The sequence below is a fragment of the Cyanistes caeruleus genome, chromosome 5 (assembly GCF_971803275.1).
Source record: "Cyanistes caeruleus chromosome 5, bCyaCae1.hap1.1, whole genome shotgun sequence".
Classification (NCBI taxonomy): domain Eukaryota; kingdom Metazoa; phylum Chordata; class Aves; order Passeriformes; family Paridae; genus Cyanistes; species Cyanistes caeruleus.
This window is the reverse complement of record NC_141705.1, coordinates 1,132,451-1,147,076: the sequence shown is the minus strand read 5'-3', so window position 1 is coordinate 1,147,076 and position 14,626 is coordinate 1,132,451. Positions and strand designations below refer to the sequence as shown.

General features: G+C 51.0%; 1 protein-coding gene across 1 annotated transcript in view; it reads right to left on the bottom strand.

Moving 5' to 3' along the window:
* SFXN5 (sideroflexin 5) overlaps positions 1–14,626 on the bottom strand; it is a 110,140-nt gene that overhangs the window by 408 nt on the left and 95,106 nt on the right. The window lies entirely within an intron of this gene.

The following is a 14,626-nucleotide window of genomic DNA, read 5'->3' as shown; positions in this document are numbered from 1 at the left end:
TCCGTGGCAATCACGCCTTTTCCTGGTGTTTCATGTGCCGTGCTCCAGCCTCCAGCCCCCCTCCCCGATCTGGATGGGTTTGTAGCGCACGAAACGCTGCACGTTCGCTGCCTGGCAGTGCTCAATGAATTATAGAGTGTCTGAGGCTCCAACGCATCCCACCCATCCCGATTTTCCATCCCTTCCTCTCCCTGCAGCTCGCAGGGATCCGGTGCCCAAAGCTGGACCTGGCAAAACCCAGGTGCCACCAGGGAAGAGCCTGTCTTGGCTCCACCCTCACAGCCAAACCCTTCCTGCCCTTCTCCATCTCCATCAAATCTCCGTCCCTTTCCTCATTTTCTCCCTCCACCAGCTTCTCCCAAAGCTTTCCCTTGCTCTGAAATCCCTCGGAATCTCCGCATTCCCGGGAGGGATCCGTGGCTCTCCCGGTCCCCACGGGAAGCGAAGACCCCGCTCCCAGCCGGGACAGGACATCTGGGAAAACCTGGAATTTTCGAAATCCTATACATTGAACCCACGCTGGTGCTGACACAATGCGAGGAACCCACGTTAAAAATCGAAATGCTTTTGAAAATGTTTAACCTAGTTAGACAAATTAGCAAAAATTTGTGCAAAACAATTTAGGTATTTAAAATATTCAATGTTTTTAAAAACTGGAAAAACTGTTCTTAGCTTTCAGCTGCAAAAACCCAACAAAATATAACATCAAAGCAATCTTAACATGAGGTGCAACATAACCCTTCAGCAAAGCTGTTAAACAGCTACTGAAGCATCATGGGAAATAGCACTTCATTTATTCAAATGCACATATGTCAGGTTTTTGCACCATATGTCATTCCAAGCTATTTACAGTAATAATTAAATCTTAATCAACGTTTAACCTCTGTAAAATGTTTGAAGGGATCTAATCACCCTTCAGACTGCACTAATGAAGGAGAAATATATAAACATAAAAAGAAAATGATGCATAGATAGCACACCAGAAAGAACAGTAATTGCAAAATTGTATTTCTTTTAAATATAATCAGCAAATTATGTAAAGTAAAGCCAACGAGTATTTTAAGTGAAGACATCTTGGGTGTCAGAGGTGTGATCAGCTAATTTTGTACTGCTATCCATAACAGATGTAGCATATTTTCTTTTAGTGCCATTATTAGCAACTTCACCATTCCTTTCAGTGCTGCAGCACAAAGTGAAGCATTGTGCCGGGAGAGCACCGGGAAAGGTGCAGGAGATCCGGATCCGACGGATCCCGTTCGAGGCAGGATTAACTCTGCTCTGCCTGCCTCTGACGCAGCTTTTCCTCCCTTTGTGTGGGGGTTTTTCTGCCAGGGACAGGCAGAAAAGCTCCGAGGTTTTGGGGCTGGGTGGGTTCAAGCACCGGGAGGAAATATTCCAGGTGGGAAGCGGAGTCGCCAGGCTGGGGTTCAAGGAATGGCTGGATGTGGCGATGCCACACCGCTGCCAAGGTGGGGACGGGTCACAGGTTGGATTCTGTGATCTCAGAGGGCTTTTCCAACCTCAGTGATCCTGGGATTCTGTGCTTTGAAACGAATCCCACCCGGCACTGGGCGGGTCAGCGCTGGCCGTCCGTCGCAGGGCTTGGGGAAATGGGGCAGCCCAAACCCAGCCTGCTCCCAGGAAGTCTCCACACAAACCCAACGGAGAGGCCCCCAATCCCACCCTCTCCAAAGCTTTGGAGAACTGGGAGCTCCAAGGACAGCCACAGCTGCCCTGGAGGAGCCCAGAGCGGTGCTCTGAACGCCCTGGGGATGTGCCGAGCTGGGAGCCAGGGGCTGCGCGGGGGGATGCGCACCAGGCTGGGAGAGGGAAGGAAGGAGGGAAGGAAGGAGCAGTGTTGTGTTCACGCTCTCTTGGGACACAATTCAAGAAGCAGCGAGCACAATCCAAGCTGAACAGCAGGAAGAGTATCCTGGTGGGAAGAGCAAAATATCGCAGCCGACTGCTCGGGGAAGGTGTGGGGCGTCTGTGGTGGGAAGTTTTCAGCACAAATTACAGGGAACCCATCAAGAATAGTTTAGGCAGAGCTGAGATTGTCTTGGTGGAAGGAAGAGATGAGATAATTGTTTGTAGATCCTTCCAGCTTCCATCCCCCGGTCCAGGGGGGAAAAAAGCTCCTTTCCTGACGTGGGGGATGAGTTCTTCATCCACAGCAAGGCTGTGGGGTCTGAGGTGGGTTCGGGGAGGATGGGATGGAGGCAGGATGCTTCTGGTGACTGAGCAGGACGTGGGAATTCACGCCCGAGGTGGGAGTGCTCAAAGACCACACGGATGTGGCACCTGGGGACATGGCCAGTGGTGGCCTTGGCAGTGCTGGGGAATGCTTGGACTGGATGGACTCTGAGGGCTTTTCCATTTTAACGATTCCATGGTTCTCGAGTGGGATGGGCACCCAGGCAGGGAGCTCTGTGACACCAGCAGGCACTGGTTTGGAAATGTGTGACACCAAACCCAAAGCCTGGGAAGGTGCTGGAGAAACTGGGGGTGACTGGTTGAACTGGAGCCTCCTCTGCAAGTCTCTTTCTGGCTGACTTCAATCAAGGAGGGATTAAAATCTGCTCTGGAGCCTCAGGAGCCCCAAGGGGTGCATCTGCACCAAGGAAAGATGTACAAGAAGTTGGGAAAGCTGCTCAGAAATCCACCAGGAGGAACCTACTCCTCCCACTTGGAAATCAGATGGAGAAGAGCAGGGAGATGATGGTGGGTTACAGGTATCAAGACAACACTAAATCACAACCTGGCTGTGCACAAGGTCAGTCTTTGACTCCCTTGGTGGTGGTTTTTGTTGGAAAGTGTAATTTCACTCATTTTGGGATAGATGGACCTCCAGAATCCTGGACCTGCTCAGCCAGCCTTCCACTGGCCACGGAATTGTGTCAGATGTGGACACCACAGTTCCTTGTCAAGATTTTGGTGCCTCAGCTCCCAGACGACCCCGATCATGGTCATGGCCATGCTGGGAGCCCTCCTGCACAGGAGCAGCTTGGGACCTGCTGGGCCCACCCTGATGGGACCTGTCCCCCTGCCCCACACAGGGCACTTCATCCCTTCAAACCGAGTGCCCACCATGGGTCTGGGGTTCAATCACATCCATCCTCTTCCTCCCAGCTCCCTCTGTGCCAGGGCAAAGCAGGAATCACCTTCCTGGCTTTGGGATGATGGCACTGGGGCGGCACCAGGAAAGGGCCCTGGCCAGTGAATCCAGCAGGAGTCTGGGAGGTACAGAGGCTCCGGCAGCACTGAGGGACCCGGGGTGGGAAGCACTGCTCCCAGACAGTGCTGTAAGGGGGGTGTCTGGGGCAAACCCCGGATTTGGGGCCGATGGCTGCAAGGACAGCTTGGTATCCAACATGGGGAACTCTCCAGTGAGGCCGTGGGAGAAACGGAAATTCCTTCAGCACCCTGTGAGGCCGCTGGGAGCTCTGCCTTAGATCCAGGGAGATCCTCAACGGGATGAAGCCCAGCCCGGCCCCTGGGAGCAGGTGAAGCCTGAGGATGCTCCTGGAGGACAGCCAAGAGCACGAAGGAAAAAGGGGGAAAACCCCAGGAAGTCCTGACCCTTACGAAGCACCCGTTCATGGAGCAGCTCAGGCAGGACGGCGGCGATGCCAGCACCGGCGCCCCTGACCCGCTGAAATCCATCCTTCCCAAGGAACAAAGCTGGGAATCGCCTCCCGGGTACCCACGGCTCTCCAGCTCTCTTCCCCCCATCCTTGCCTTGCAGTGGAAGCCTCTCTCCTCTCATCAGCTCAGACAAGGCTAATTGGGGTGATAAAGAACTGGCTCCGAGTGCTGGCGTGGGCTGGAGGAACAAATGGTGCGGTGGTCACAGCTGGTGCTGCGGAGCCGGCGCGGGAGCGGGCGCGGGGGAGCTCCCTGCGCCCCAAATTGCGGCATCCACTCCCGGCTGGGTGCGAGGGGGGTTGTGTGTGTTTTGCATGGCTGCTGACACGGGTGTAACGTGCAGGCGCGGCCGGTGAGGCAGCAGCAGGCAGAAAGCAGATGCTTTTTGTTTGGGGTTGATACTCATTTCTATCCCAGCTCGGGAAAAGGTGTAGAAAGGAATGTGCTCCGGAGAGTGCAGGGAGAGAGATAGGTCTAGGCTCGCTGCCAGGGATCCTGGAACGATATGGAAGGCAGCTAGGGGAGACAGGAGCAGATGGATTTGGCATACAGCTCATCACTCAGCCAAAAAAAAAAAAAAAAAAAAAAAAAAAAGGAGGGGGGGAGAAGAAGGGAGAAAGCAGCCAATTTTGGGAGGGGGAGGGTCATGGGGACTGGTGGATGCTGCTCCGGGGTGGGGGAAGGGAGGACCAGGATGGTCACTGTGTCTTCTGCTGCTGCCAACAGGGAGAGGTGCTGGAGGATCATTTGGAGCCTGGGAAGGGTCTCCTGGCCCTTCCAGCAGCTCTCGGCCATCTCCTCCCAGGACTTTGGTCACCAGGGCAAAGCCCGGGGCAGGGCCAGGCTCTCGGAGCCCTCGGGAAGCTCTGCCAGGTGTAGGAAGGGCTGTGGCACCATGGAATCATGGAATGCTTGAGGCTGGAAAGGAGCTTGGAGATCACAAAACTCAACCACCCCTGCCAGGGCCAGCACTGCCCCATGTCCCCAAATGCCACCTCCAAGGGCTTTGAAATCCCTCAAGGGATGGACATCCAAACCTCCCTGGGCACTTCCAAGGCCTGAGCTCCCTTTCCATGGGGAAATTCCTGCTGCTGTCCTAACCCTGAGCTCCCCTGAGGCCGTTCCCTCTCCTCCTGTCCCTGTTCCCTGCGAGCAGATCCCAAATCCCCCCCGGCTGTCCCCTCCTGCCAGGGACTTGTGCAGAGCCAGAAATTCCCCCTGAGCCTCCTTTGCTCCAGCCTGAGCCCCTTCCCAGCTCCCTCAGCATCTCTCCAGCCCCTTCCCAGCTCCCTCAGCAATTCTCCAGCCCCTTCCCAGCTCCCTCAGCAATTCTCCAGCCCCTTCCCAGCTCCCTCAGCAATTCTCCAGCCCCTTCCCAGCCACCTCAGGAATTCTCCAGCCCCTTCCCAGCTCCCTCAGCAATTCTCCAGCCCCATCCCAGCTCCCTCAGCAATTCTCTAGCCCCTTCTCAGTTCCATTCCCTTCTCTGGACATGCTCCAGTCCCTTTCTTGTCATGAGGGCCCCACCCATTTGCATTCCCAGTCTACTGGGACCTTCCCAGTTATCCAGGAGTGCTGATAAATGATGGGAAATGTCTCTGTGAGTCCTTCCCCCAGCTCTCCCAACCGCTTTGGATGGATCCATCCTGCCCCACGGATTTGTGGGTGTCTCTGTGGTATCTCAGGTCACTGACCAGTTCCCCTTGGATTATGGGGCTTGGAGCACCTGGGCCTAGTGGAAGGTGTCCATGGAAAGAGTCCCTGACCACAGAAAGTGTTCCTGACCATGGAAGGTGTCCCTGGCCATGGAAAGAGTTCCTGGCCATGGAAGGTGTCCATGGAAGTTGTCCCTGGCCATGGAAGGTGTCCCTGCTCACGGAAGGTGTTCCTGACCATGGAAGGTGCCCATGGAAGGTGTCCCTGGTCATGGAAGGTGGCCATGGAAGCTGTCCCTGGCCATGGCAGGGGGTGGAATTAGATGGGTTTTTAGGTCCCATCCCACCCAAACCACTAAAGTGCCCCCCATGGATCGATCCCAAAGGAATGAGATGAGCACAGCAGTGCTGGCTAAGGATTCCTCTTGGAATCGTTACAGTCCTGCAGACAGCTGGAGGGGACCTGAAGGTGAGAGAATTTGGGAAACACTCCAAAAACCTTTTGATTGTAACACAGGAAGTATTTGTCAGAGCATCTCCAGCCTCTGGTTCAGAGCCCAAGCAGCTGTGGAGCCCCAAGGCCTCTCCGTGTCCCACTCCAAGGAGCACCAGCCGCCCCCACGGTCGGCATTTTCCTAAATCCACAATTCCAGCTCTTCATTTCTCCACTTGCTGCCCCCAGGAGCTCTCTCCTGCTGATCTCCTTCCCAAGTGTCCAAAGAGTATCAGCTCAGCTTTGTGAAAACCGACAGACAAAACTCGTGCCTCTCCTCAGCAAGGCAGATTGCTGCCCGAAATTTTGGTGTTAAAGTCTTTTTAACTTTAAATTTTTACAATTGTCTTTTCTGACAACTTCCCACTTTTTCTACCCAGTTGAAATCCCAGTGCATCCCAAAGCTGGACACACTGGTGGAGAGATGTTCTCATGACTGAAGTACAAATGAATGATTGATGAATGATCAATATTCAGTTTTCTGCCCAAATTACAGAGCTGGGGGAAAACAGTTCTGAGAGAAATGTGGATTTTGTGAAGTTTTCCTTCAAATTAATAATAAAACCTGAATTTAAGAGGTGACCAGCACAGTTCTCTTCATTTTAGTTTTCTCTCAAGTCTTTTTGACCCATCTTTGAAAGAAATGTTCTGTTTTCATAATAAAAAAACGTTGTATTCAGTCAAAATGTTTTTCACAAAACCATGGAAAGTCTCCTGAGAACTCAAGATTAGAACCATGGAATCATGGAATGGTTTGGGGTGGAAGGGACCTTAAAAATTCTTACATTTCTACCCTGTCCTGTTCCACCCCAAACCATTCCAAGAGATCGTGATTCTACTCCTGAGCTGATAGGAAATGCTTTGACTGCATCCACCTCCCTTCTGCCTTCCCAGAACGTCTTTTCCAGATAAAAAAAAACAACCAGCAACAACAAAAGAAAAACAAACAACAAAAAAATAAAATAAAAATAAAAATAAAAATAAAAATAAAAATAAAAATAAAAATAAAAATGAAAATAAAAATGAAAATAAAAATAAAAATAAAAATAAAAATAAAAATAAAAATAAAAATAAAAATAAAAATAAAAATAAAAATTGAAATGAAAATAAAAATAAAAATAAAAATAATAATAATGATGATAATGATAATGATAATGATAATGATAATGATAATGATAATAATAATAATAATAATAATAATAATAATAATGGAATATTTGGCTGTTCTGGAATATTTGGTTGTTTTGGCTTTTGAGATTTATTAAGTTCAGCAGGCTTTTTGTCCTGGAAGATTTGTCTGCTCTGGAATATTTGCCTGTTGTGGTTTTCGAAGGTTTTCCATTTTAGGATTATTTTTGTTTGTCAGGGATGTTCCTGCCCTCAGCTTAAATGGGAATAACCAATTGCCAAATAATTTGGGAATAACCAAATATTTTCCAGCCTAAATCATCCTGTGCTCCTGGGCTTTGCTGGTGCTGGGTTAACGGTTGGACTTGATGACCTTAAAAGTCTTCTCCAAAATAATTTCATTCTTCTACAATCGAGGGTTGGAATTTCTAATCTCCCTTTTGGGAAATTACCACAGCACAGCTTCCCTGAGGAAAAACACTCGGCAAAGAGCTCGACACGGGAGCAGGCGGGCGGAAGGGAAAGGCGGGTTTGTGAAGTTTTCCTTCAAATTAATAATAAAACCTGAATTTAAGAGGTGACCAGCACAGTTCTCTTCATTTTAGGTTTCTCTCCAGTCTTTTTGGCCCATCTTTGAAAGAAATGTTGTGTTTGGCTGGAGCAGGGAGCTGCCCTCGGTGTCTGCGGAATGAGCGATGATCCCGGCGGTGATAACAGAGCCGGCAGGTGGGATGACAGCCCCACACCTGGGCTGGGAGGTGACCCCTGCGTGTCCCAGCCTGTCCCCGAGCACAGCAGCAGCTCCCCAGCTCCAGCCCCGTGGTCAAACCCAAACCAATCCCCCAGGAGCACCCCCAGCGCCCCACGGGGACCCTCCCGGTGACCTCGGTGACATCTGACAGGCACAAGGAGCTTCTTCTCCATCCTGCTCTTTGAAATCCTACGGTTTCTAAGCCTTCACTTGGGGTTTTGGGGGGCTTTGGTTAGCACTGAGCCCTCAGCACTTCCAGCTTTATAAAAACTGGAATAAGAATCGGCACCACCCCCAAATCACTGCAAAGTTGTGGGTTTGAGTCCTCTGGGAAAGCAGAGGGATGCCCACAGCACCAGAAACCTCAAGTGCTACAACAAAACCCCCCCAAAAAAAGCTTTAAGATTTTATTAAAGTAAGATTTCAAGATTTCAAACAGCAAGATCAAGAAAAGTCCCCTGTGTCTGTCTTCCAGGGAGAGGAGACAGCCAAGGCCTCGAAGCCTTTCCCCTCTGCTGGGAGTTTGCTCAGTGTGGGAGGGGATCCACCACGGGGTAAATCTGAGTTTACCACGATTAATTCACTTCCACACCGGCTCCAGAAAGGTCTCAGGCTGCTGCAGAAGCAGCTGTGAGGTGACCCCAGGGCTCGTGGCCTCGCCAGGCCAGGACCTTCCTGAGGAGAGGGCTGAGGAAGCTCCTCCCTGGATTCCTGGAAGAACCCTCACGTTAGAGATGCAGATCTCTTGTGGAACACCCCAGCCAGTGGATGGGTGGAAAAGTCACCACTCCAAACGTGGAACTTTTGAGTTTTGAGAACTCCCAAAATCACAGATTTTGGTTGTGATTCCTGATCCTTGCTGGAAGGAAAAGCACCTACAAAGACACTCAGAGTTTCTCCTTTCTTGGAAGGAAAAAATAAAATTAAAATCCTGCTTTTGAATGTGGGCATTATTGAAAAGTTTCCTTTTGGATGAAAACGAGCTCCCAGGCCCATTCCAGCAGGAATTCCTCCAGCAGCTCTGTCAAGGAAGAAAGAATTTGTTGCTCTTTGCTGAAGACATCGACCCCTGAATTCTCCTGCTACTCAGGAGGAAGAGCACGATGGAAGAGTGGGATTTAGGGATGCCCTTGGTGCTTTAGGGAAGCTGAGCAAATTCCTCAGGATCCCAACCTCCAGCACATTTCCTTCTCTCACAGACCACCAGCCTCACTAGGAACAGGAAATTTAAAAAGCAATTACAGATAATTATACATGTGAGATGTGATTAATAAGGCATTCTCAGCCCTAAGCAGGCAAGTCCGGACAACTGATCCCCTTCCTTTGCATCCTGCACCTCTTGGAGTTGTTCCAGATGAGCCAAAACAACTCCAGATACACCAAAAAGGACAAATCCAACCCTGTGTGACAGGAGAGGGGAAAGGGCAGGGAAGATCTGGGGGTGAACCCCGAAAAGACCAAGAATGGTTGGTGATATTAAAGGTCTTTTCCGATTTACTGATTCCAGGAGTGGCGCTCAGGGATCCTGGTGGGTCGCTCATCATTCCGACTCGGAATTCCCTGACTCCCAGCAGGCGGCTGGGATGTGCAGGGTGGGCTGGCAGGAGAGGGGAAGGATCTTGGTTTTCAGGCCCAGGATAAAGCAGCAGAGCCCAGGAGCCAGCGGTGGGCTCAGGAATGGCCACGGCCCTGCAGGAATCCTGGGGAGGAGCCCCTGTGTTTACAGTAGGTGCTGCTGAAAGGTGTCCTGAAGAAAGACAGCAATTAACAGACCTGCAGAAAAAAAATAGTTTCTTTCCACAAAGAGCCTTTTAAGTCTGTTTTTCGGGCCACTTTAAGGGTTAATGTTTAGCTGTTTATCCGGACTTGTCGGATGTCAGCTCTTTCTTTTGACTCCTAATGGCTTATAGCCATCAGGAGGTGAAGACTCCTCAAAAGAGCTGGTGTCAGGAATGTTTTTTTATGCCCACCAGCACCCACACACCTGCAGCAGCCTGTGCTTGCAGGGGGATACTTCACATACTTGAACCTGTCTCCCAGGGCCAGGGGTATAAACATGAAACCAGATCCCGTCTGACACGGCTGCCAGAGCCCCTGGCGCTCAGAGGGGTCCCACACCCACCCCACTGACCACAAAGAACAGCTGGGGTCAGCTCCTGGAGAGCTCCGTGGCTCCAGGACGAGGTTTTAATGCCCTGGAAAATGTCCAGCACCTCTGAGTGGGGAAACAAAGGAGCGCTCCCAGGAGTGGCCATCAAAACCCAGCTGGGTCACAAATCAAAGGCTCCGGGACAGGGAGCCAAGGGACAGCAAAGGCACGGCCCCCAGAGCCAGCGGGGCTCACTCCTGACCTTCCCCGGCCCCGAGGTGTCACCGAGCCCCAAAATCACCCCAACAGGCGGAGCAGGTGCACATTCCACCTCCCTGAGGTGTCCCAGGGGCTCCTGAGCAGTGATAATGGAGTTCCTGAAGGCCAGAGCCTTCCTCTTCCTCTTCCTCTTCCTCTTCCTCTTCCTCTTCCTCTTCCTCTTCCTCCTCTTCCTCCTCTTCCTCCTCTTCCTCCTCTTCCTCCTCTTCCTCCTCTTCCTCCTCTTCCCCTTCCTCTTCCCCTTCCTCCTCCTCCTCCTCCTCCTCTTCCCTTTCCCCTTCCTCCTCTTCCTCTTCCTCCTCCTCCTCTTCCCCTTCCTCTTCCCCTTCCTTCTCCTTCTCCTTCTCTTCCTCTTCCTCTTCCTCTTCCTCTTCCTCTTCCTCTTCCTCTTCCTCTTCCTCTTCCTCTTCCTCTTCCTCTTCCTCTTCCTCTTCCTCTTCCTCTTCTTCCTCCTTCTCCTCCTCCTCCTCCTCCTCTCCCTCTCCCTCTCCCTCTCCCTCTCCCTCTCCCTCTCCCTCTCCCTGGAAATGTCCCTGGATCCCGGCAGTCCCAGGCTGGGCTGGATGGGGTTTGCAGCACCCTGGGACAGTGGGAGTTGTGCCTGCCTGTGCACAAGAGGCAAGATGAGTTTTAAGGTCGCTTCCCACTCAAACCATCCCATGGATCCACGATGTTTAGAAGAGAAAGGCATTTTCTCCCAGAAATGACTGAGATCTCCCAGCTCCAGAGCACTGGGGAGCAAGTGGGGAAATGCTTTGATTTTGAGATTTTGAGAAAGAAGCGAGGGAAAAAATCCCCATGGAAATGGGAGATGCTGTGATCCAGAAATGTTCTTTTCTTTTCCAAACTGGTTCCTTCTCTCCTGCTCAAGAGGAGTTTCAGCTGTGCCGGGACACGAATCCAAAGGGGCACCGCAGGGAAGAGCTTCCAAATGAAGCTGAATGCGAAATGAAGGTGAATTTGTCCCCTTGGGAAGCGGCCCTGGGACAAGGCAAGTGCTGTGGGATCACCACCATGGATTTGCAGCTGGAATTCCACCAGGTGGAGCAGGTGGAAGGGAACCACCGGGACACAGCTGCTGCTGCATCCCAGAAGGAGAACCTGAGAGCATCAGATGGTGGGAATGAGGAGTTACCATAGAAAAAGGAGAATCTGGAGGTTCTCCTGACTGGAATGTCCCAGCCATGAAGAGTCTGGAATGTTTGGGTGCTCTCTGCAGAAGCACCAGACTGACCCAAAGCCCTCCCTGGAAGGAGGGAAGGAGCTGGAGGCTGCTGGATCAGCACCACTGGGAGGGCAGGAGAGGACAGCCTGGCATCCTCTCCCGTGTTCTTAGGGAATACCTTCACCCAGGAATGCTCTGAACTGCCTCGGGGAGGTTTGGAGCACCTGAACCTGTCTCTGTCCTTGCCTTGAATGCACCTGAGCTCCCCAAAAAGCTCTGCTGCCACGCTGAGCTGGAGTTTATCCCATGGAGGGTGGGCTGACCTTGCAAGCTCTGAAGCAAACCCAGCTCCAGGTTTGTCTGTTGGTGGAGATGATGCCCGAGGGAGAAGCTCCAGGTGGGAGCAGGAAGTGGGGCAGATCCCTGCAGCCAGGAGCCCGTCATGTCCAGGTGGCAGCGAGGGCAGGTTCCACCTGAACCGTGGGGTGGCAGATGTGCCCTTCACCTGTGGCAGCACAGCCTGAGGGGGTCTCTGCCCTCCAGTGCTCACCTGTCCTGGAGCAGGGACACCCGACTGCCTTCCATGGAGGATTCTGGTGCTCTGAAGTCAAAACTCAGCTCAGATAAATCCTGTCAGCCTCGAGAGACCCCAGGACAAACCACACAAAGCACAGCTCCCTGAACACCCACAGCGGGCCAGGCGGGGCTGCAGCTGTGGACACCTGCAGAACCAGGAGCACCAGGATGGCAGGATGAAGATAAAGCAGAAGATAAACCAGAAGATGAAGATCAACCAGAAGACAAACCAGAAGATAAGACAAAAGATAAACCAGAAGATAAACCAGAAGATGAAGATAAAGCAGAAGATGAAGATAAACCAGAAGATAAGACAGAAAATAAAGCAGAAGATAAAGCAGAAGATGAAGATAAACCAGAAGATAAACCAGAAGATGAAGATAAACCAGAAGATAAACCAGAAGATGAAGATAAAGCAGAAGATAAACCAGAACATGAAGATAAAGCAGAAGATAAACCAGAAGATGAAGATAAAGCAGAAGATAAACCAGAAGATGAAGATAAACCAGAAGATAAACCAGAACATGAAGATAAACCAGAAGATAAACCAGAACATGAAGATAAACCAGAAGATAAACCAGAAGATAAGCTGGGTCAGCAGAGAGGAACCTCAGATGAACCTGTGGGGCCAACTCCTCCCATCCAACAGGATTTGTTAGGAGCACCCCTGGCAGCAGGACCCTCCAGGGTCAGCTGGGAAGCCCGAAGTGCCCCAGGGAGGATGGGGACAATCCATCAGCCACGGCCAGTGCCCCGGGCTGTGCTCGGATCCTTCTGGGGTTGGAAGTACAGGTGGAGTTCAGGATTTCCTTAGGCCATTATTTCTTATCAAAGATGGGCTGGGAACTCCCCCTGGAGCTCTGGAAGGGTCACTCACTCTCCAGCCTCTAACAGGAACAAGTCCATCCTCGCTAAGGAGAACCAGAAACCTCATTAAGCACCACCATCCTTCATTTGAAAAGGGCTCAAAACATTCCCAAATACCTCAGATTTTCCCTCAAGTCCTACTTGAACTATGCCAGTGTTCTGCCAGGTAAATCCCACGGGTTCTGCTCAAATCCACCATTTCATGGGCATTAAAGAGGCCCCCTGGGGCCACCTCTTCATTTGAGGTTCACAAGGAGAACGAAGATACTCCTGCCTTTGTCAACAGGACGATAAAACAGAAGATAAGGCAGAAGATGAAGATAAACCAGAAGACAGAAGACAAATCAGAAGATAAACCAGAAGATGAAGATGAACCAGAAGAAAAGACAGAAGATAAACCAGAAGATAAACCAGACAATAAGGCAGAAGATAAACCAGAAGATAAGGCAGAAGATAAACCAGAAGATAAGACAGAAGATAAAGCAGAAGATAAGACAGAAGATAAAGCAGAAGATAAGACAGAAGATAAAGCAGAAGATAAAGCAGAAGATGAAGATAAACCAGAAGATGTAGATAAACCAGAAGATAAGACAGAAAATAAACCAGAAGATAAGACAGAAGATAAAGCAGAAGATAAACCAGAAGATAAGGCAGAAGATAAACCAGAAGATGAAGACAAACCAGAAGATAAGACAGAAGATAAAGCAGAAGATAAGCTGGGTCAGCACTTGGAGAGGAACCTCAGATGAACCTCTTGGTGCTCCCGAAGCCACCGGTGGAGCAGGAGGAAACAATCTCTGCGGCACAGCTTGAATCCTCTGCAGCCTTTGGGCGACACTTCCCACTGAGCTTCCAGCCTCCTGCCAGCCCTTCAGGACCTTGTGCCACTTCTTTGCTGAGAGGAGCTCCTTCCAAGCCCAGCCTCCAACCCAAGGGCTCCCAGACTCCCAGGAAACCGTTCCCCAGCCCCAGAAGCAAAGCAGAACTTCTCACTTCTCAAACATTTTTCCCCATGGCAGCTGGCAAATCCCTTCCCTGGCTTCTCATCCAAGTTGGACAAAATTACTGCAGAGAATCCCTCCTGTTCCCCTCCCCCCTGTGCAGAGCAATCCCAAGGGAGGGATGGTTCCATGGGGACCCCCTGCTGGATTGCATCTGATTTCCCTCCTAAGTATGGAATGGGGAAGCGTCTCGAGGGCTATGGCTGTGACCTCCATACAGCTCTTTTGTCAAGTGCCATTTCATTAAAAAATCAGCCTTTTAACTGTGGACACATTTCAACCTCACCAAATCTGCTAATTATTGACAGTTGGTGAAGAGGAGATTTCACTTGTTCCTCCTGTTAAACTGCATCTAATTAGTAATTACTGGTTCACTGTCATCTTTACTGCAATAATCCCACTGCACATTGGCTCATTAACCTTTTGCTTTTCTAAAGCAGCCTGCCAACAAGATGAAGGCTAAAACAGATTGGAAAACAATAGCTCAGCCTTGGATTTTAGGCTGTTTATTCCCCTTGTCCTGGAGATCCAAGAGCAAGATTATTTTTAAGGAAAGCCTGAAATGAGCCTCATTCCAGAAGACGCCTCGGTTTGCATTGAGCATCACCCAAAAAACGCCCTTTGAACTCCCCCCGGGCCAGGGCAGGAGAGCTCAGGTGGGTGAAGGTTTCTCTGCCATTCTCCAGCTCCGTTTCTCCATTTCCCAGCTGTCCCTGTCCCCCTTTTCCCCAGGATCCCGCCGGGCTCCTGGTGGGTGCTGCTGAAGGAACGATCTGGAGGAGCAGGGCCCACGGGGCGCAAAAGCAGCGGAGCAACCCCGTGGCTCTTTCTTCTGCTGCTACACTGAATTTCATTTGCACAAGTCCCATTTTCGGTTTGGAGCTGTCACAGCTGTTTCCATTGGCAGTGCATAGCTGAGTAGGAGTTGTCAGTGGGGATGCTGCGGGATTGGGAGAGGGAAGAGATTCCCCGGGGGG